Source organism: Oncorhynchus gorbuscha, linkage group LG10 (assembly GCF_021184085.1).
Source record: "Oncorhynchus gorbuscha isolate QuinsamMale2020 ecotype Even-year linkage group LG10, OgorEven_v1.0, whole genome shotgun sequence".
Taxonomy (NCBI): Eukaryota; Metazoa; Chordata; class Actinopteri; order Salmoniformes; family Salmonidae; genus Oncorhynchus; species Oncorhynchus gorbuscha.
The window spans coordinates 29,422,698-29,445,933 of NC_060182.1; the positions used below are offsets into that span (position 1 = coordinate 29,422,698).

Below are 23,236 nucleotides of genomic sequence, written 5' to 3' on the forward strand. Positions count from 1 at the left end.
AGATTTTTCCACCTTGCCGGCTCGGAACCAGCGACCTTTCGGTTACTGGCCCAACGCTGTTAACCGCTAGGCTACCTGCCACCCACTTAAGTACACTAGTATGGGTATTCGGACACAATAATGACTTCACATTGGCAACCTCACAAACACAGCAGCTCTATCTGGTGTGCCACAGTAGTACTGCACCTTAAATATCCAGTCAAATAAAACATGAAAGAACACGTACACACGTTAAAGAGCAGCCACTTACAATAGTGTCAATAGCATTGCCATCCACAAAATCTCCCAAAGCATTTATGGCAACCAATACAACCTGATAAACAAAAGCCTATGAAAAAATTGAATAAACAATGAAATTATATGAATGTGGTAGTACCTAAGTTCAATCAACAGGTTATGGGGAATTACTTCATGTGTAGTACTGGTAGGTAATGATTGACTGTGAGTGTGACATAGTGGAGTACCTGGTTGTGAAGGTTGTAGCGGTTGACATGGTTTCTGTGAAAGGTTACCTGGAGGTAAGTTCCAATGGCATCCATGTGAACAGACTATAGAGAAACATAGAGAAACATATGAAGAGAAACATACCTATGGCAACATGTGCATACCAATTCCTACTACTGTGAACATTTCTTGTAACAAAAATGCTGTAAATGATGAAAATGTAGACCTACACACTGAATGGACAAAACCTTTGGATAACCTGCGCTTTCCCATGACATAGACTAACCAGGTGAATCCAGGTGAAACTGTGGGAAGCATTGGAGTCAACATGGGCCAGCATCCCTCTGGAGCGCATTCGACACCTTGTAGTGTCCATGCCCTGATGAAATGAGGCTGTTCTGAGGGATAAAGGGTAGGAAGGTGTTCCTAATGTTTTGTACACCCAGTTACTTAGCAATAACCAATGCTGAAGTTCACCATGTTCAATCACTATATGTGCGTCAAGTGGGAATTGAACCTACAACCTTGGTGTTCCCACCACCATGCTCCATAGAATCATAACCACAACAACAACATAGAGAACAGCAGAAACAGACTGAAATCCAGGCTACATGTTCCATCCAAGTAAGCCAGACACATGTACATCAGGGGACACATTTTCTATGGGACAAGGTCAGGTAGTCCCTCCCTGTTTCAGTCAATTTTCTTCATTTTGGTACCTAATGGATATGACCCCTGTTCGTGTTGGTCAGACATCGCTGTTCGCTGATTCTACTGACTCACCCTAATCTACAGAGGGTTCCAAAGAGACTAGGTGAGTGGGCCTCTGGTAGCCTGTCACCGATGTGGAACTCTATCCTGCCTGAGATCAGGTACTGGTGGTCCAGCAGCTGCAACTTACGGACCCGACTCTGCCCTGCCAACTGCAGATTGACCTCCTGAGGACATGGACAGAACCTGTGGAAGAAACAAGTGAGGTTGGAACTTATTTTTATTTTTATTATTTTTTTAATTAAATAATACAAAACAACATACAGACGGGAAAAAAAAAATCAACACCACTCCTGCCCAGATCCACCTGTTCTCACCCGTATCTCCAGTGCGTCCGTATGACATCTCAAAATATACAGACAGATGGATTAAAAGTACATTTACATTGTAATACTTCTGACAGACAACTTTCGAACTCTGGCCAGAACTTTTCAACTTCATAACATTCCAAGAAGGCATGAATTATTGAGTCATTGTTAGTTTTACAATTACGACATGACTGTAGAATTTGTGAATTTTGTCTATTGTATAATACATTCATACATTAGTTTATACTGGATTAAGCATAGATTTTTGTTACCTGGTTTTTATTAGTTACTGTATGTTCAAGCATTCCCTCCATCTTGTGCTAATATCAGTTGTTTTTTATTCTTGGTTCCAATAGTTTATATTTTTTACTAAGAGATTGTCAGTTGGATAGGCTCTCTGCAAGGTTTTGTATATCTTACCTGTCATAGGAATATCCTTCTCTGACTCAAATAGGATTCCCTCAAGATTGCTCTGATGTCCAAAAGATTACAAATCAACATTTTGTGATATTAAAGTTTTCAGTTGCACGTATCTGAAAACATCTACAATGGTCAGTCCAAAATGTATTTTTAATTCTGCCGTGGAAATAATTGTATTTCCTGTTTCTATGCCTTTAGTTTTCCAAATGGACCAATTTATCAGGAACATTCTGAAAAGCTATGCAATGATTGTTCCATAGGGTTGTGTTCTTTGGGAGTGATATTGGTTCTTGTAGAATTCATTTTATTTTCTTCCATATTGTTAAAACCACCCTCAGACTTGGGGAGATGTAAAACTTCCCATTTTTATTCTGAGTTTTATTTTCCCATATAAAGTCTGTTATTTGCCCATAAATATTTGGAGGGGTAATTGGTATAAATATAAAACCTTTGGGAGCCAGGCCATTCTGAAGACGTTTATTCTACCTGTAAGATTTTTGGGAAGATTGCTCCATTTAAATAGATCTGCTTTCATATGGTTGAGTAATGGGATAAAGTTATCTTCATACACAGTGTACAAGACATTAGTGTCACGACTTCCACCGAAGGTGGCTCATCTTCCTGTTCGGGCGGCTCTCAGCGGTCTTCGTCACCGGTCTTGCCATAATCTGTAATAATATGAAGGCCTAAGCTTGTCGCCTGCATTCACGCCTTTGGGAGAAGGACTCTCATTGCTATGGCGGATAAATGAACATGTCATCATTATAGGCTTCTCCCAAAATAAATGAATGTTTTGACAAAATTATATAATTACTCCTGTCTAAATAAAATAATTCAAAATACCTTACAGGAGAGCTGGACTTAGCCACAGAAGATCATTAATTTCTTAAATGTATTTTCCTGTGGATTGTTTCAAATCACAAGTGCATAGGTCTATGCCTATTTGGGAAGCCAGCAATTTGGGCACCTCGCGTGGCAATAGGCCTAGCTGATTATTGAGTTGCAGCTGTCAGTGAAAAGCACCTTAAATGTGTTAAGATAATGTGTCTAGGGATATTATTATTATTTAATGTTGAGACAAGGAGGACTGTGTGGTGAAGATATGGGCGTCTCTCTCCAGAATGCATGCACGCAGCTCTCCAGAATGTGCTCCACTGTGGCACATTAATTGTTTAATAGTGAAATGTTTGCCCTTTTGATTATTAAAAAAAAAATAATAATCATTACGTGTGTAATCAGTGGGCCTAGTAAATATACCATTAAAACCCATCATTTTGTTACATTAATTTCTGGTATTCCAGCTCAGCCAAGCAGAATTGAGACAATTGTGTGTGTGTCTACCTGGCAGATCTCCAGCCATTGACAGTAGGTGCATGGACTATCAGCTCCTTGGCACTAAAGATATCTTTGTGATCGAAGGAGCTGACCACCGTGAATTCTATCTTCCGGGGCATCTTGCTGCTGCACACTATCAAATATGAAGAAACATTAACATAATCTACCACTGAATATCACCTGTGTTATCTGAAGCACCTTTCCCTATCAAATAGATAGGCTACACTTTAATTAGCTAGCTACTTAAACTCATAAACCATGGAAGTATAATCTTGCCATATTAAGTATATATCAAGTATATCTTGCCATGAACATTGAAATAAAAAAATACAGCTTGCTCATGTCCCATTTCATCTCTATAACCACCGCTAACAACAACTAGTCCACCTAGGTGCGTTTGGGACTGTAGTCCGTTGCATCTTCCAAAACATTTGGAGCGTCCAGTCTGCACGTGCCCTGTGCATTTTGATCTCCACTGCTGCTTTCATGTTTCACTGCGTCTTCCATTTGGCATATAAACGTTTTAAAGAGTCTGTGCACAAGTATTTCCGGGTGGCATGACTTCGCTTTCTTCCGGGTCTGGTATAGCATCATGGATGTTCAAGAGAGTTGACCAGAAATAGAGAAAGCCGCAAAAGAGAAGAGACGCGAACTGGTCCTGCAAGGTGCAGTTATCGATGAAAAGATATCCTCGAATGGAGGTCTGTGTTCCCCAATCTATTCTCTCAAGCTCCTAAATTACCTAGAAATCATCCAATGCCCGAGTTTGACAGAAATTCATGGAGACATAAAACATCTGACCACCCTTACAAGCTTGATTGTTTGTAGGAATAAGCTTTCCTCTATTCCAAAAATCATTGGAAATTTGAAGTGAATGAAAGTCCTCGACATTTCAGTCAACACCCTGAAAGCTTTGCCTGATGAGATAACCCAGCTAAGCGAGCTCAATACACTCAACGTGAGCTGCAACAATATCAGTCACTGCCAGGTGGACTGTGTCGTTGCACGGAGCTCTCCATCATCAACATATCAAAAAATGGCATCACTCGGTTCCCTGATGACTTCTATCGCCTGGATCTCCTCAGCACTGTCGTTGCCTCTGAGAATTGCATTGAAGACCTGAGTGGAAATGTTCACATGCTTTCTGCTCTAAATGTGTGTGACTAAAATAGATGGGTCATATATTGCACTGCTACCGAAAATATGCATTCTTGCATCTTGTCTATTCCTTCTCCATTATTATGGTCATGATTGACAAGGTACCTCTCAGTTCTACTCATCAACAATGCATTGAACGGATCTGAGACTGTTGTGACATTTCCTTGCACAAGGCCTTTCAGATGGTGAGACAACTGAGACCTGGATGAAGCACCGTTTGGTTATTCATCTTAGTTGAATGCAGTAACATGCATGTAACACTGAATGTAATAACATGAACTAAAAACAACAAAAATATTAAATGTTCCTCTCCAGGTGACATCCCATACGAGTTGAGCGACTGCTCCAGGCTGAAGGAGATCAACTTCAAGGGAAACAAACTAAAAGACAAGCGGCTGGAGAAGATGGTCAACGGTTGCCAGACCAAGTCCATCCTGGACTACCTTCGGGCTGGTGGCAGAGGCAAAGGTAGCAAGCAGGCCGACGGGGGCCGGAACGCAGAGAAGACCCAGACCAAAAAGCAGCACAAGCAGAAGAAGAAGAATGAGGAGGAGGACGAGGAGGAGGTGGATAAGTTGAACCGGCTGGTGGTGAAGGTGCTTCACATTTCTGACAACCCCGGGGTGTTCACTGTAAAGGTGGCCAACGAGCTGGGGGATGTGAGGCCATACTTGGTGTGGTCAGAGGCATGAACATCAGGTCCGGGAATGCGCTTAAGAGATTCCTGGCTGCTCAGGTAACGTTGTTTTGAGATGAGAACATGTTCATCTAGGAGCCAGTCTGTTTCTGCGTTAGCCGACTCTTACGTTGCTGTCTTTGACAGTCATATTTGGCAAGGTAACAATGTAGGCTCGAAGTTTCTTAGTGCAGTATGGGACCCAGATTAAGAAAAGTCTACAAAATAAACTCAAGCACATAAATGGACATAAACTCACCATCCTCAATAGCCTCTTTTGCATTATTCGCAACTCTTTCTCTCTTGTCTGTTGTGGTTCAGACCAAACTTCACGATGACCTATGTGGTAAAAGGACAACTGCAACCATCGCAACTCACGACATGCAGCTACTCAATGGACCTCTCATGTATGATGCCAGGCGTCCTCCCATATTAAAGGTATGATGCAACATTGCATGACATTTTCCTCATACCACGTTCGACAGCCACAAATATTCAAATCAACTCGCTTGAGCTATTTAGATATGCATTTCAAACTCTTTGCATTTGATTGGTTTATGATGACATTTCTCAGGACCTTGTCCCATGTCTTTGTTAAAGTAGTTTATGCAGACAGTCTTATAAAGGTGTCTAGAGAAGGCTGATTTTCTATTGGACATGGTAACTTGTTTTAGTAGAATCCAGTATTTTGAAGGACACTAATCAGCAATTGTGAGCCATCACATTATTCCTGTTATGCAGGTGAATGAGGACCCAAAAGCGACTTGGCGAAAACAGAGTTTTTAATCCAGTAAAGTTACTTTACAAACAAAAGGCATAATACTACTCGTAATGACGAGAACAGACTGGAGACTTGATCAAGAACTGCAGGTTGCCTCGGGAAGGCACTTGAACGTAGCAGACTCAGACACCTGCTCACCACGCAGCATCTGAGGGAAACACGACACGACAGGGCAATACATAGACACAGCATGGTGAACAATAGACAAGGATCCGACAGGGCAGGAACGGAAAACAAGGGAAGAAATAGGGACTCTAATCAGGGGAAAAGATAAGGAACAGGTGTGGGAAGACTAAATGATTGATTAGGGGAATAGGAACAGCTGGGAGCAGGAACGGAACGATAGAGAGAAGAGAGAGAGGAAGGGAGAGAGAAAAAGGGGAACGAACCTAAAAAGACCAGCAGGGGGAAAATGAACAGAGGAAAAGCAAAATGACAAGACAATCTAAGACAAAACATGACAGTACCCCCCCACTCACCGAGCGCCTCCTGGCGCACTCGAGGAGGAATCCTGGCGGCAACGGAGGAAATCATCAATAAGTGAACGGTCCAGCACGTCCCGAGACGGAACCCAACTCCTCTCCTCAGGACCGTAACCCTCCCAATCCACTAAGTATTGGTGACCCCGTCCCCGAGAACGCATGTCCATGATCTTACGTACCTTGTAAATAGGTGCGCTCTCGACAAGGACGGGAGGGGGGGAGGGAAGACGAACGGGGGTGCGAAGAAAGGGCTTGACACAGGAGACATGGAAGACAGGATGGACGCGACGAAGATGTCGCGGAAGAAGCAGTCGCACAGCGACAGGATTGACGACCTGGGAGACACGGAACGGACCAATGAACCGCGGAGTCAACTTACGAGAAGCTGTCGTAAGAGGAAGGTTGCGAGTGGAAAGCCACACTCTCTGGCCGCAACAATACCTTGGACTCTTAATCCTGCGTTTATTGGCGGCTCTCACAGTCTGTGCCCTGTAACGGCAAAGTGCAGACCTCACCCTCCTCCAGGTGCGCTCACAACGTTGGACAAACGCTTGAGCGGAGGGAACGCTGGACTCGGCAAGCTGGGATGAGAACAGAGGAGGCTGGTAACCCAGACTACTCTGAAACGGAGATAACCCGGTAGCAGACGAAGGAAGCGAGTTGTGAGCGTATTCTGCCCAGGGGAGCTGTTCTGCCCAAGAAGCAGGGTTTCTGAAAGAAAGGCTGCGTAGTATGCGACCAATCGTCTGATTGGCCCTCTCTGCTTGACCGTTAGACTGGGGATGAAACCCGGAAGAGAGACTGACGGACGCACCAATCAAACGACAGAACTCCCTCCAAAACTGTGACGTGAATTGCGGGCCTCTGTCTGAAACGGCATCTAACGGGAGGCCATGAATTCTGAACACATTCTCGATAATGATTTGTGCCGTCTCCTTAGCGGAAGGAAGTTTAGCGAGGGGAATGAAATGTGCCGCCTTAGAGAACCTATCGACAACCGTAAGAATCACAGTCTTCCCCGCAGACAAAGGCAGACCGGTAATGAAGTCTAGGGCGATGTGAGACCATGGTCGAGAAGGAATGGGGAGCGGTCTGAGACGACCGGCAGGAGGAGAGTTACCCGACTTAGTCTGCGCGCAGTCCGAACAAGCAGCCACGAAACGGCGCGTGTCACGCTCCTGAGTCGGCCACCAAAAGCGCTGGCGAATAGACGCAAGAGTGCCTCGAACACCGGGATGACCAGCTAACTTGGCAGAGTGAGCCCACTGAAGAACAGCCAGACGAGTGGAAACAGGAACGAAAAGGAGGTTACTAGGACAAGCGCGCGGCGACGCAGTGTGCGTGAGAGCTTGCTTAACCTGTCTTTCAATTCCCCAGACTGTCAACCCGACAACACGCCCATAAGGAAGAATCCCCTCAGGATCAGTAGAAGCCACAGAAGAACTAAACAGACGGGATAAGGCATCAGGCTTGGTGTTTTTGCTACCCGGACGGTAAGAAATCACAAACTCGAAACGAGCGAAAAACAACGCCCAACGAGCTTGACGGGCATTAAGTCGTTTGGCAGAACGGATGTACTCAAGGTTCTTATGGTCTGTCCAAACGACAAAAGGAACGGTCGCCCCCTCCAACCACTGTCGCCATTCGCCTAGGGCTAAGCGGATGGCGAGCAGTTCACGGTTACCCACATCATAGTTGCGCTCAGATGGCGACAGGCGATGAGAAAAATAAGCGCAAGGATGAACCTTATCGTCAGACTGGAAGCGCTGGGATAGAATGGCTCCCACGCCTACCTCTGAAGCGTCAACCTCGACAATGAATTGTCTAGTGACGTCAGGAGTAACGAGGATAGGAGCGGACGTAAAACGTTCTTTTAGAAGATCAAAAGCTCCCTGGGCGGAACCGGACCACTTAAAACACGTCTTGACAGAAGTAAGAGCTGTGAGAGGGGCAGCAACTTGACCGAAATTACGAATGAAACGCCGATAGAAATTAGCGAAACCTAAAAAGCGCTGCAACTCGACACGTGAACCTGGAACGGGCCAATCACTGACAGCTTGGACCTTAGCGGAATCCATCTGAATGCCTTCAGCGGAAATAACGGAACCGAGAAAAGTAACGGAGGAGACATGAAAAGAGCACTTCTCAGCCTTTACGTAGAGACAATTCTCTAAAAGGCGCTGTAGAACACGTCGAACGTGCTGAACATGAATCTCGAGTGACGGTGAAAAAATCAGGATATCGTCAAGATAGACAAAAACAAAGATGTTCAGCATGTCTCTCAGAACATCATTAACTAATGCCTGAAAAACAGCTGGCGCATTGGCGAGACCAAACGGCAGAACCCGGTACTCAAAATGCCCTAACGGAGTGTTAAACGCCGTTTTCCACTCGTCCCCCTCTCTGATGCGCACGAGATGGTAAGCGTTACGAAGGTCCAACTTAGTAAAGCACCTGGCTCCCTGCAGAATCTCGAAGGCTGATGACATAAGGGGAAGCGGATAACGATTCTTAACCGTTATGTCATTCAGCCCTCGATAATCCACGCAGGGGCGCAAAGTACCGTCCTTCTTCTTAACAAAAAGAACCCCGCCCCGGCCGGAGAGGAAGAAGGCACTATGGTACCGGCGTCAAGAGACACAGATAAATAATCCTCGAGAGCCTTACGTTCGGGAGCCGACAGAGAGTATAGTCTACCCCGAGGAGGAGTGGTCCCCGGAAGGAGATCAATACTACAATCATACGACCGGTGAGGAGGAAGGGAGTTGGCTCGGGACCGACTGAAGACCGTGCGCAGATCATGATATTACTCCGGCACTCCTGTCAAATCGCCAGGTTCCTCCTGAGAAGTGGGGACAGAAGAAATGGGAGGGATGGCAGACATTAAACACTTCACATGACAAGAAACGTTCCAGGATAGGATAGAATTACTAGACCAATTAATAGAAGGATTATGACATACTAGCCAGGGATGACCCAAAACAACAGGTGTAAAAGGTGAACGAAAAATCAAAAAAGAAATAGTCTCACTGTGGTTACCAGATACTGTGAGAGTTAAAGGTAGTGTCTCAAATCTGATACTGGGAAGATGACTACCATCTAAGGCAAACATGGGCGTAGGCTTGTCTAACTGTCTGAAAGGAATGTCATGTTTCCGAGCCCATGCTTCGTCCATGAAACAACCCTCAGCCCCAGAGTCAATCAAGGCACTGCATGTAGCACCCGAACCGGTCCAGCGTAGATGGACCGACATAGTAGTACAGGATCTAGATGAAGAGACCTGAGTAGTAGCGCTCACCAGTAGCCCTCCGCTTACTGATGAGCTCTGGCCTTTACTGGACATGAATTGACAAAATGTCCATCAAATCCGCAATAGAGGCACAGGCGGTTGGTGATCCTCCGTTCCCTCTCCTTGGTCGAGATGCGAATACCTCCCAGCTGCATGGGCTCAGTCTCTGAGCCAGAGGAGGGAGATGGTTGCGATGCGGAGCAGGGAAACACCGTTGACGCGAGCTCTCTTCCACGAGCTTGGTGACGAAGATCTACCCGTCGTTCTATGCGGATGGCGAGAGCAATCAAAGAGTCCACACTGGAAGGAACCTCCCGAGAGAGAATCTCATCTTTGACCACTGCGTGGAGTCCCTCCAGAAAACGAGCGAGCAGCGCCGGCTCGTTCCAGTCACTAGAGGCAGCAAGAGTGCGAAACTCTATAGAGTAATCCGTTATGGATCGATCACCTTGGCATAGGGAAGCCAGGGCCCTAGAAGCCTCCCTACCAAAAACTGAACGGTCAAAAACCCGAATCATCTCCTCTTTAAAGTTCTGGTAATTGTTAGAACAATCAGCCCTTGCCTCCCAGATAGCTGTGCCCCACTCTCGAGCCCGGCCAGTAAGGAGTGAAATGACGTAAGCAACCCGAGCTCTCTCGCTAGAGTATGTGTTGGGTTGGAGAGAGAACACAATATCACACTGGGTGAGAAAGGAGCGGCACTCCGTGGGCTGCCCGGAGTAGCAAGGTGGGTTATTAACCCTAGGTTCCGGAGGCTCGGCAGGCCAGGAAGTAACAGGTGGCACGAGACGAAGACTCTGGAACTGTCCAGAGAGGTCGGAAACCTGAGCGGCCAGGTTCTCCACGGCATGGCGAGCAGCAGACAATTCCTGCTCGTGTCTGCCGAGCATGGCTCCTTGGATCTCGACGGCAGTGTTACGAGCATCTGTAGTCGCTGGGTCCATTCCTTGGTCGGATCCTTCTGTTATGCAGGTGAATGAGGACCCAAAAGCGACTTGGCGAAAACAGAGTTTTTAATCCAGTAAAGTTACTTTACAAACAAAAGGCATAATACTACTCGTAATGACGAGAACAGACTGGAGACTTGATCAAGAACTGCAGGTTGCCTCGGGAAGGCACTTGAACGTAGCAGACTCAGACACCTGCTCACCACGCAGCATCTGAGGGAAACACGACACGACAGGGCAATACATAGACACAGCACGGTGAACAATAGACAAGGATCCGACAGGGCAGGAACGGAAAACAAGGGAAGAAATAGGGACTCTAATCAGGGGAAAAGATAAGGAACAGGTGTGGGAAGACTAAATGATTGATGAGGGGAATAGGAACAGCTGGGAGCAGGAACGGAACGATAGAGAGAAGAGAGAGAGGAAGGGAGAGAGAAAAAGGGGAACGAACCTAAAAAGACCAGCAGGGGGAAAATGAACAGAGGAAAAGCAAAATGACAAGACAATCTAAGACAAAACATGACAATTCCATTCTTAATAATACATTATCCTTTTTTCCGTATGTTATGCCAAAGCCAGGCAACGCACCACCTGTTAATAGTATTATCAGTCTTATTCAAAGACCTGCATATGTCTTCACAGCAACAGTTTGAACACAAAATAACATTGTTGATGGTTGTTGTCTATCACTCTTGGCAAATCATTGTATTCAAAAACTGCATTCAGGTTTGTGCCAATGCATTTCAGTTCCATTCAAGTTCATTCAAACAAGCAAGTAATATTTTGAAAGGAGCACAACTCTCTCATAAACTGTTGTTCACTAGATAGTCCCCCTGGCCCGTAAGGAGATGCCTGCGGTGGAGCAGTTGCAGCTGGAGTGGGAGAGGACCAGAGGTAACTGAGGAAGAGGCAGAATGTTTCTGGCCTCCACAAGTGAGGATTAGCACCTGTCTTTAAAGGAAAGATTCACCCATTTTTAATGTTATATTGTTCTTGTGCATCTCTGAACAATGTTCTGTCGATTCCCGGGGTCATTTCATGTTTTCATGTGTTCTGAGCTATTGCCACTCAAGTAGGCAGAAATTTGACAGGGATGATGTAGCATTGCGATAAAGTGTCACTCACTACACTGGAAGTTAATAGGAATACGACTTTTAGATTGCAAAAACGTCTATCATACATGTCAGATTTCAATACTGGGTGACGTCATAACACAGGATGTTGTCTTCTCTCGAATGAGCCATTGATCATATTTTTGCGATATTCCTACCTCGAGAAATGTGTAATTTAACGAGGTTTCACGACATTTGTCCTATTTGTCTGCCTCTTCAGTCCAAGGTGCATTGCATGGTGCCATTGCATGGTCATTGGGAATGTCAGAATCCACTCTGCGAGGCACATCGATCTGCAGGTTGAACATTTCGTATTTGGTCATTTATTTGGATCCCCATTACTCTTCCTGGGGTGCATACAAAACTTGAAACATGACATAATATAGAACATTAAAGGGATACTTTGGGATTTTGTCAATGAGGCCTTTACGTACTTCCCCAGTATCAGATGAACTAGTGGATACCATTTTTATGTCTCTGTGTCCAGTATGAAGGAAGTTAAAGTTTTGCGAGACAATGCTAACTAGCATTAGTTTAAAAAAACTGGAAGTCTATGGTAGATACCCATACTGTACGCTAGCGCTAGTTAGTAACTTCCTTGAAACTCATTGCCAATATTCCGAAGTATCCCTTTAATAGAAAAGAACAGCTCAAGGACAGCATGACATTTTGATAACCATGTAAATCTCTCAGGCATGGTGACTTTTATCAATATATTTGTCTCTCCAGCCGACACTCCACATCATTTTGCATAAAAAGTGTAGCTAGTTAGTGCTGTTTGTTTCGGCGATTTTACAGCTATCAATTTAGGAGTCTACAATCTCACCATGTTTTTACATGGTGAGATTGTAGACTCCTAAATTGATAGCTGTAAAATCGTGTTTACATGGTGAGATTGTCATTGACATGACATGATTGTCATGATTGACAATCATTATTTTAAGTGTTTTTCTAAAATCCTCTATGGGAAAAATGAATGGTGGAAAAATGATTGGAATCATTTCCCTGTTTCACCACCAGGTTTTATGGGTATTATGGCACCTCCGCTGTGGGGCTCTATAGGGCCGTGGTGGTCATGAAATTTTGTCAGCCGGTTACTGTCATGCAAAAGACTGCCGGTCTAACGGTAATTGATCATTCATTAACATGAACACATTTAGCATCTCGAGGCCTCTACGCATACAGGCTGTATACAAACAGCTGATGCGTGTCTTTGGAACAGCTACATTTAAAAAAAGGCGAATAAATCAATTGAATATACAACATCACAATAAATCCATTACTTATTTTAGGCAGGTCTAAAGAAACATAAAGAAAATGTATTTCAGAAGAACAGAATGAGTTGGCCTACTGTATGTTATCTGGTTATGTGCCATGCCGTAGGTGGTAGGCTTGTTATTTAGCAGACAAAATTTAGCAGACAAAATATGCTTATAATTCCGGTGCCATTATTGTATAGTAAGAAGAAAATAATTGAACTTGGCTGAATAAAATACAAAGGATGTGTTTCCTATTCCGGAGTGTGCATATGAAATGGCTATGTTGAGTATTAAAGTGATCATTTGAAACAGGTCATGTACGCTAGATTTAGAGATATGGCAAATTTAGTTGTGAATGATACAAACTAGAGGTCGACCGATTAATCGGCCTGGCCGATTTAATTAGGGCCGATTTCAAGTTTTCATAACAATCGGTAAATGGCATTTTTGGACGCCAATTACATTGCAATCCACGAGTAGACTGCATGGCAGGCTGACCACCTGTTACGCGAGTGCAGCAAGGAGCCAAGGTAAGTTGCTAGTTACCATTAAACTTATCTTATAAAAAAACAATCAATCATAACATAATCACCAGTTAACTACACATGGTTGATGATATTACTAGTTTAACTAGCTTGTCCTGCGTTGCATATAATCAATGTGGTGCCTGTTAATTTTTCATCGAATCACAGCTTACTTCGCCAAACGGGTGATGATTTATCAAAAGCGCATTCGCAAAAAATCACTATCGTTGTTGAATGTATAGTTAAAGTGACAATGCATATATGATAAACCGAGAGTAGCAGCAGCAAAAAAGAGGGGTGGGGGGGCACACAATGCAAATAGTCTGGGTAGCCATTTGATTACCTGTTCAGGAGTCTTATAGCTTGGGGGTAAAAACTGTTGAGAAGCCTTTTTGTCCTAGACTTGGCACTCCGGTACCGCTTGCCATGCGGTAGTAGAGAGAACAGTCTATGACTGGGGTGGCTGGGGTCTTTGACAATTTTTAGGGCCTTCCTCTGACACCACCTGGTGTAGAGGTCCTGGATGGCAGGCAGCTTGGCCCCAGTGATGTACTGGGCCGTACTCACTACCCTTTGTAGTGCCTTGCGGTCAGAGGCAGAGCAGTTGCCTTACCAGGCAGTGATGCAATCGATGTTGCAGCTGTAGAACCCTTTGAGGATCTCATGACCCATGCCAAATGTTTTTAGTTTCCTGAGAGGGAATAGACTTTGTCGTGACCCCTTCACGACTGTCTTGGTGTGTTTTGACCATTCTAGTTTGTTGTTGATGTGGACACCAAGGAACTTGAAGCTCTCAACCTGCTCCACTACAGCCCCGTAGATGAGCATGGGAGTGTGCTCGGTCCTCCTTTTCTTTTACTGTAGTCTACAATAATCTCCTTAATCTTGGTTACTTTGAGGGATAGGTTGTTATTCTGGCACCACCTGGCCAAGTCTCTGGCTTCCTCCCTATAGGCTGTCTCGTCGTTGTCGGTGATCAGGCCTACCACTGTTGTGTCGTCTGCAAACTTAATGATGGTGTTGGAGTCATGCCTGGCCATGCAGTCGTGGGTGAACAGGGAGTACAGGAGGGGACTGAGCACACACCCCTGGGGAGCTCCAGTGTTGAGGATCAGCATGGCAGATGTGTTGCTACCTACCCTCACCACCTGGGGGTGGCCCTTCAGGAAGTCCAGGATCCAGTTGCAGAGGGAGGTGTTTAGTCCCAGGATCCTTAGCTTAGTGATGAGCTTTGAGGGTACTATGGTGTTGAACGCTGAGCTGTAGTCAATGAATAGCATTCTCACATAAGTGTTCCTTTTGTCCAGGTGGGAAAGGGCAGTGTGGAGTGCAATCGAGATTGCATCATCTGTGGATCTGTTTGAGCGGTACGCAAATTGGAGTGGGTGTCGGGTTTCTGGGATAATGGTGTTGATGTGAGCCATTACCAATCTTTCAAAGCACTTCATGGCTACAGACGTGAGTACTTTAGGTCTGTAGTCATTTAGGCAGGTTGCCTTTGTGTTCTTGGGCACAGGGACTATGGTGGTCTGCTTGAAACATGTTGGTATTACATACTTAATCAGGGACATGTTGAAAATGTCAGTGAAGACACCTGCCAGTTGGTCAGCATAAACATTAATGCCTTTCTTTTTTAAACCTGCATATTTAGTTAAAATAAATTAATGTTAGCAGGAAATATTTAAATTGTGTCACTTCTCTTGCGTTCCAGTGCAAGCAGAGTCTGAGCGGTGGTAGGCAGCAGCAGGGTCGTAAGCATTCATTCAAACAGCACTTTCCTGCGTTGGCCTGCAGCTCTTCGCAATGTTTGAAGCACAGCACTGTTTATGACTTCCAGCCTATCAACTCCTGAGATAAGGCTTGCAATACTATAGTGCCTACAAGAACATCCAATAGTCAAAGGTATATGATATACAAATAGTATAGAGAGAAATAGTCCTATAATTCCTATAATAACTACAACCTAGAACTTTTTACCTGGGAATATTGAAGACTCATGTGAAAAGGAACCACCAGCTTTCATGTGTTCTCTTCTGAGTAAGGAACTTAACCGTTAGCTTTTTTATGGCACATAATGCACTTTTACTTTCTTCTCCAACACTTTGTTTTTGCATTATTTAAACCAAATTGAGCATATGTCATTATTTATTTCAGACTAAATGTATTTTATTTATGTATTATATTGAGTTAAATTAAAGTGTTAATTCAGTATTGTTGTAATTGTCATTATTACACACACACACACACATATATATATATATATATATATATATATATATATATATATATATATATATATATATATATATATATATATATATATATATATATATATATATATATATAAATCGGCTGATTAATTGGTATCAGATTTTTTTGGTCCTCCAATAATTGGTATTGGTATCAGCGTTGAAAAATCAAACCTTAGAATGTCTTAGAAATCAAAAGATATATGGGCTGCATGATGCGACTATAGGGTATTGATGATTTGAGAAGACACAAAAAAAGCTTGCACTCTGTTCCTTTCCTCAGGCTGCACACGCTGTTCTCTCATCAAGTGATCATATTTTCACCCATCAGACTATTATCAATGAATCTAGTCTTTACTAATATGTATAGTTAGTTTTGATTTAGAATGGCCATTATCAAATGGGAAGGAACAGAGGCAGGGGGTAAAAAGATGTCATCCGTAGGCACTAGAAAGGTGAATGGACGTGCTTTCCTGCTTGTTCGTTTTTCAATCATGCCTTGTAGGCTACTCCATTTTTATAGCAGAGCATTTGCTTAATATGAGCAAATGATAAATATAATAGCATCTTTTTAGTGACAACCATGAAAACTCTGCTTTCACACGGGATTGCATATAGAAATGTCTGGCCTTATAAAAACACGTATTTAACTCCATCAACCACTGTTTGAGGAGCATGCAGCTTCTCGGAGATGTAAACGCACGGTGGTGAGATATTCTGTAGTTAAAGGTAATGTGTCAGCCTATTAATTAGGAAAATATACAAAAATGCCCTATTACTAGGCTATTTCAAATCAAATACAAATTGCAGGTTAACTCTATGCCGCCCTGCACAATCAATGAACCAACAGCATCACTTAGGCCTATACATTCTCTCCCAGACTCACGGGTAGAACGTGTGGAGCGTAGCATAAGTATGTATAATATACAATCCACACTCAAAGGCGTTTATTTGTTTAATTTTGTACCAAAGCCATATTTTTAGGTTATTCTGACGTGCGTAATATGTGGCAGCCTATGTATTTCATAACTGCATAATCATTATTTTAATTCAGTTGTTTTCAGGCTTGGGCTCATAAGCTGCAATATGCATATGGGTGTTGAATGAATCATCACCTTAGAAAAGCGATGTCATTTTTTGTTAAGACTTTGAAACAACATCCACAACGACCATGTTTTCCACTCCGTTTCAACTTCTTTCTTCAAATTGATTGATCACAGTGAGGTAGGTGAGTTTTAAAAACACAATACTGTTTTCATGATAAGTGTTTGAAGTGATTTTACATTGGCATTGACGTGAGTGCTTAGAGGAACAATCAGGGCGGAGGACCAGACCACTAGTGACCTGATGGTCATTAGCGAGTTGGGTACTACCAACGGATGTCCAGAGTGCATAAAAGCAGATTACCGTGCGGTCACGTGGAATTTTACAGGGGTCATGACTGCTGGTGTGGGCATCATTCTTTCTTTTTATTATTAAAGGGAGATGGCAAATTCTTCTTAAATTAAACATTTATATTATTTCATTTTCCATTTACAGTATGTTGGTGTGGTTTCCTACTCATTTATACATCGTTTTTATCAAGCAATTCCTTAGTTTCAGTTAGATAAAGTAAATAAGATTAGATATGGTAAAAGGTAAGGTTGACTAAGTAAACAACTTGTAAATAACATGCCACAGTATTTTGGGCGGTTTAAAAAAAGCTCAAACCACTGTAACGTTCATTTGGTTTCAATCTGCACAATGAGTATAGGTGTGGTCCTTACAGAGATCACACTATGCTGTTATGAAAGGGTTATATTGGCTATTATAAACTATGTGGTTCGAGCCCTGAATGCTGATTGGCCGAAAGCCGTGATATATCAAACCGTATACCGTGGGTATGACAAAACATATATTTTTTTACTGATCTAATTACATTGGTAACCAGTTTATAATCGCAATAAGGCACCTTGGGGGTTTGTGATATATGGACAATATACCACGGCTAAGGGCTGTGTCCTAGCACTCCGCATTGCGTCGTGCGTAAGAACAACCCTTAGCCGTGGTATACTGGCCATATACCACACCCCCTCTGGCCTTATTGCTTTATTGTAGCCAGCGTTGGCATGAGAATAATTATTCAACTTATTTCTCAGCTTAAGTTACCTGGCTTTTTTATTTTACTCAGATACCTGCAGCTTATTGATGGAAAAGAACTCTACCCATGTCTGGTGGATGCAGAGGATCATGTGATCTCATTTCCACCAATCACCAACAGCGAGAAAACCAAGGTAAAGTGTGTGTGCGAGTGAGCATATTGCCCACGGGAAGTATGGGTGCTGAGGGTCCTGCAGTACTCCCAGATTTTTTCTTTTAAATTATATATTTAAAAATATATATACAGTACCAGTCAAAAGTTTGGACACACCTACTCATTCCAGGGTTTTTCTATATTTTTACTATTTTCTACATTGTAGAATAATAGTGAAGACATCAAACCTATGAAATAACACATATGGAATCATGTAGTAACCGAAAAAGTGTTAAACAAATCAAAATATATTTTATATTTGAGATTATTCAAAGTAGCCCTCCTTTGCCGTCATGACAGCTTTGCACACGCTTGGCATTCTCTCAGTCAGCTTTACCTGGAATGCATTTCCAACAGTCTTGAAGGAGTTCCCACATATGCTGAGCACTTGTTGTCACTGTGATTCAACTCATCCCAAACCATCTCAATTGGCTTGAGGTCAGGTGATTGTGGAGGCCAGGTCATCTGATGCAGCAATCGATCATTCTCCTTCTTGGTCAAATAGCCCTGACACAGCCTTGCGGTGTGTTGGGTCATTGTGCTGTTGAAAAACAAATGATAGTCCGACTAAGCGCAAACCAGATGGGATGGCGTATTGCTACAGAATGCTGTGGTAGCCATGCTGGTTAAGTGTGCGTTGAATTCTAAATAAATCACTGACAGTGTCACCAGCAAAGCACCATCACACCTCCTCCTCCATGCTTCACGGTGGGAACTACACATGCGGAGATCATCTGTTCACCTACTCTGCATCTCACAAAGACACAGTGGTTGGAACCAAAAATCTCAAATTTGGACTCATCAGACCAAATTACAGATTTCCACCGGTTTAATGTCCATTGCTCGTGTTTATTGGCTCTTCTTTTTATTGGTTTTTGTTGGTAGTGGTTTCTTTGCAGCAGTTCCACCATGAGGGCCTGATTCACGTAGTCTCCTATGAACAGTTGTTTAGATGTGTCTGTTACATGAACTCTGAAGCATTTATTTGGGCTGCAATTTCTGAGGCTGGTAACTCTTTTGAACTTATTCTCTGAAGCAGAGGAACCTCTGAGTCTTCCTTTCCTGTGGCGGTCCACATGAGAGCCAGTTTCATCATAGCGCTTGATGGTTTTTGCGACTGCACTTGAAGAAACCTTCAAAGTTCTTGAAATGTTCTGTATTGACTGACCTTCATGTCGTAGAGCTATGATGGACTGTCGTTTCTCTTTGCTTATTTGAGCTGTTCTTTCTATAATATGGGCGCGGTATTTTACCTAATAGGGTTATCATCTGTATCCCAATCCTACTTTGTCACAACAACTGATTGGTTCAAATGCATTAAGAAGGAAAGAAATTCCACAAATGGACATTTAACAATGCACACCTGTTAATTGAAATGCATTCCAGGTGACTACCTCATGAAACTGGTTGACAGAATGTCAAGAGTGTGCAAAGCTGTCATCAAGGCAAAGGGTGGCTACTTTGAAGAATATATTTTGATTTGTTTAATACATGATTTTGGTTTTAGTAAAAAATTAAGGAAAACCCTTTGTCAGGGGTTTCCTGTGGTGAAGTAGAGGAGGACCAAAACGCAGCGTGGTTATATTGACTCATGTTTAATAAAAATGGATAAACATGAACACTACAAAACAATAAACGTGGAAACCCAAAAACAGCCCTATCTGGTGCAAAACACAGAGACAGGAACAATCACCCACAAAACAGGCTACCTAAATATGGTTCCCAATCAGAGACAATGACTAACACCTGCCTCTGATTGAGAACCATATCAGGCCAAACATAGAAATAGACAAACCAGACACACAACATAGAATGCCCACCCAGCTCACGTCCTGACCAACACTAAAACAAGGAAAACACATACAAACAATGGACAGAACGTGACAGAACCCCCCCCCCCCAAGGTGCGGACTCCGAACGCACAACCTAAACCTATAGGGGAGGGTCTGGGTGGGCATCTCTCCGCGGTGGCGGCTCTGGCGCTGGACGTGGACCCCACTCCATAATTGTCTTAGTCCACCTCCTTAGTGTCCCTTGAGTGGCGACCCTCGCCACTAACCTTGGCCTAGGAAACCTAACAATGGGCCCGACTGGACTGAGGTAGCTCGGGACCGAGGGGAAGCTCGGGACCGAGGGGAAGCTCGGGACCGAGGGGAAGCTCATGCAGGTTGATGGATCTACCAGATCCTGGCTGGCTGGTGGTTCCGGCAGATCCTGGCTGACTGGCGGATCCTGGCTGACTGGCGGATCCTGGCTGAATGGCGGATCTAACTGATCCTGGCCGACTGGCGGATCCTGGCAGTTCTGGCGGATCCTGGCAGTTCTGGCGGATCCTGGCAGTTCTGGCGGATCCTGGCAGTCCTGGCAGACTGGCGGATCCTGGCAGACTGGCAGATCCTGGCTGACTGGCAGATCCTGGCTGACTGGCACTTCTGGCGGATCCTGGCTGAATGGCGGATCTAACTGATCCTGGCAGTTCTGGCGGATCCTGGCTGACTGGCGGATCCTGGCTGACTGGCACTTCTGGCGGATCCTGGCTGAATGGCGGATCTAACTGATCCTGGCAGTTCTGGCGGATCCTGGCCGACTGGCGGATCCTGGCCGACTGGCGGATCCTGGCCGACTGGCGGATCCTGGCCGACTGGCAGTTCTGGCGGATCCTGGCCGACTGGCGGATCCTGGCAGACTGGCGGCACTGGCGGCGCTGGGCAGACTGGCAGCTCAGGCGGCGCTGGGCAGACTGGCAGCTCAGGCGGCGCTGGGCAGACTGGCAGCTCAGGCGGCGCTGGGCAGACTGGCAGCTCAGGCGGCGCTGGGCAGACTGGAGAAAAAGGCTCTGGTAGCGCTGGACTGAGGAGCACTGGTGCCTCTGGAATGAGGGGCTCTGGCGCCTCTGGCATGAGGGGCGGTAGCCCTGACAGCGCCGGACAGGCGGGAGACTCTGGCTGCGCTGGAGAGGAGGAAGGCTCCGGCAGCGCTGGACAGGCGGGACGCACTGTAGGCCTGATGCGTGGTGCTGGCACTGGTATGCCGTGCATACTATGCCAAACCAACAGCTTTCTTTCTACTCTGTCCAATACATCCTCCACACTCTCAGACTCAGCACTCTGCTTCACCGACAGCTCCAATTCCATCAATGGCTCTGCCCAGGGTCCTTTTCCGTCAAGGATCTCCTCCCAAGTCCATTTATCCAAATATTGCAGCATCTCCCACTGATGCTGCTGCTCCTGTTGCCTCTGTTCCTTCTCCTGCTGCTGCTTTTGCCGTTGCCCATTACCCCGCTGCTTGGTCCTTGGTTGGTGGGTGATTCTGTCAGGGTTTTCCTGTGGTGAAGTATCATGTTTAATAAAAATGGATAAACATGAACACTACAAAACAATAAACGTGGAAATCCCAAAACAGCCCTATCTGGTGCAAAACACAGAGACAGGAACAATCACCCACAAAACCCAACACAAAACAGGCTACCTAAATATGGTTCCAATCAGAGACAATGACTAACACCTGCCTCTGATTGAGAACCATATCAGGCCAAACATAGAAATAGACAAACTAGACATGTAACATAGAATGCCCACTCAGATCACACCCTGACCAAACAAAACATAGAAACATACAAAGCAAACTATGGTCAGGGTGTGACATTTACATGATTAGCTCAATCAGGTAATATTAATTACGGATAAATTATTTTATAGAATAGCATGTCATATCACTTAATCCGGCATAGCCAAAGACACAACATCGTTCTACCTGATAATTAATTGCACACACCTGGTGTCCCACATCTGCATCAGTCCCTGACAATAAAAAAAAAGTGGAACTGGCTTTGAGATCCAAAGTTGAATATGAGGGCTCTAGGCGTTCCTTTCCACATAGGCCCTTCCTCAAATAGACCTTAACCACATTGTTCCAATGGTCAGCAATTAACACATCTGTCTCTGTTCCGTTCTCAGAAAATGGCGGAGCTGAACAAGTTCACGTTGGAGCACAGAGAGGAGGCTGGGTCAGAGGGGGAGTCAGACTTACCCCCAGACCCCGCCTCAGATGGTACCACCTCAGGAGAGCTGATCATCCAGCAGGTTCGCACCGTGGACCCTGATGGGAACCTCAAGGTTGTCTACCCGTCCAAAACGGACCTCTCCACGGATGTTGCAACCTGAACGTCATCTGGTAGTTGTGCCACAGTTGCGCCTTTTTTGATTAATACAATTATAGTCTCACACAGTTAAAATCACAGTACTGTATGTGAGATGTTCAATGTGTTGGGATTGCCAGGTTCTCTTTTGTAGCATTATCGATTACAGCCACTCATTTCTCAAACATGGAAATAGTGTATTATAGCCTTGCTTAATGTTCTTGCTTATTATTTGCAGCTTCTGCTATTTTAAGGTATAAAATAATTAAACTACCTACCCAACTTAAAATATGTTTTTTATACTTTTATATTGTTTCACACTAAAGGCAACTCGTTTGTTTAAGATTATTATTATTTTTGACATGTACAATAACTGTATACGCCTGTAGCGAGCCTGTGATCAGTAGAGTGTAGACATAATGACCATTGAAACAAGTGTAAAACCTTTTTCCTCTCTTTAATTAATTAAGGGCAGGGAATGTGTATAATGTTTAATATTTAAAAGATCTCTCAAATAAATTGAACCTTGAAGGCAGCAGTGGTTATGCGTTTCTTTATTGCACATGTTGAAAGCCAGTGCTTTGTTTTACGTAGAAACGTATTTGGCCTCAATAACACAGGAAACCCCTGAAAGTTGGTTTCATAAGTGCCTCCATGGTCAGTTACTGTGCATGCATTGTGCACGGCCATTTGACTGAATTGTAAAACATCTTGGGAATTTACAGGTTAACTAGAAAAGCACAGGGGTACTGTTACATATAAAATTGTATTTGATACATGCGCCAAATACAACAGGTGTAGATCTTACAGTGAAATGCTTACAAGCCCTTAACCAACAACGCAGTTTTAAGAAAAACAAGTGTTAAGTAAAAAATAAAGTAACAAATCATTAAAGAGCAACTGTAAAATAACAATAGTGAGACTATATAGGGGGTACCGGTACAGAGTCAATGTGTGGTGGCACCAGTTAGACGAGGCAATTGAGTCATGTACATGTAGAGTTAAATTGACTGCATAGATAATAAACAGAATAGCAGCAGTGTTAAA

The 23,236-nt window shown here is 44.1% G+C and overlaps 1 pseudogene; it reads left to right on the plus strand.

The window, feature by feature from the left end:
* The first annotated feature begins 431 nt into the window (after positions 1–431).
* LOC124046866 lies at positions 432–22,214 on the plus strand (annotated as a pseudogene).
* The last annotated feature ends 1,022 nt before the right edge of the window (positions 22,215–23,236 follow it).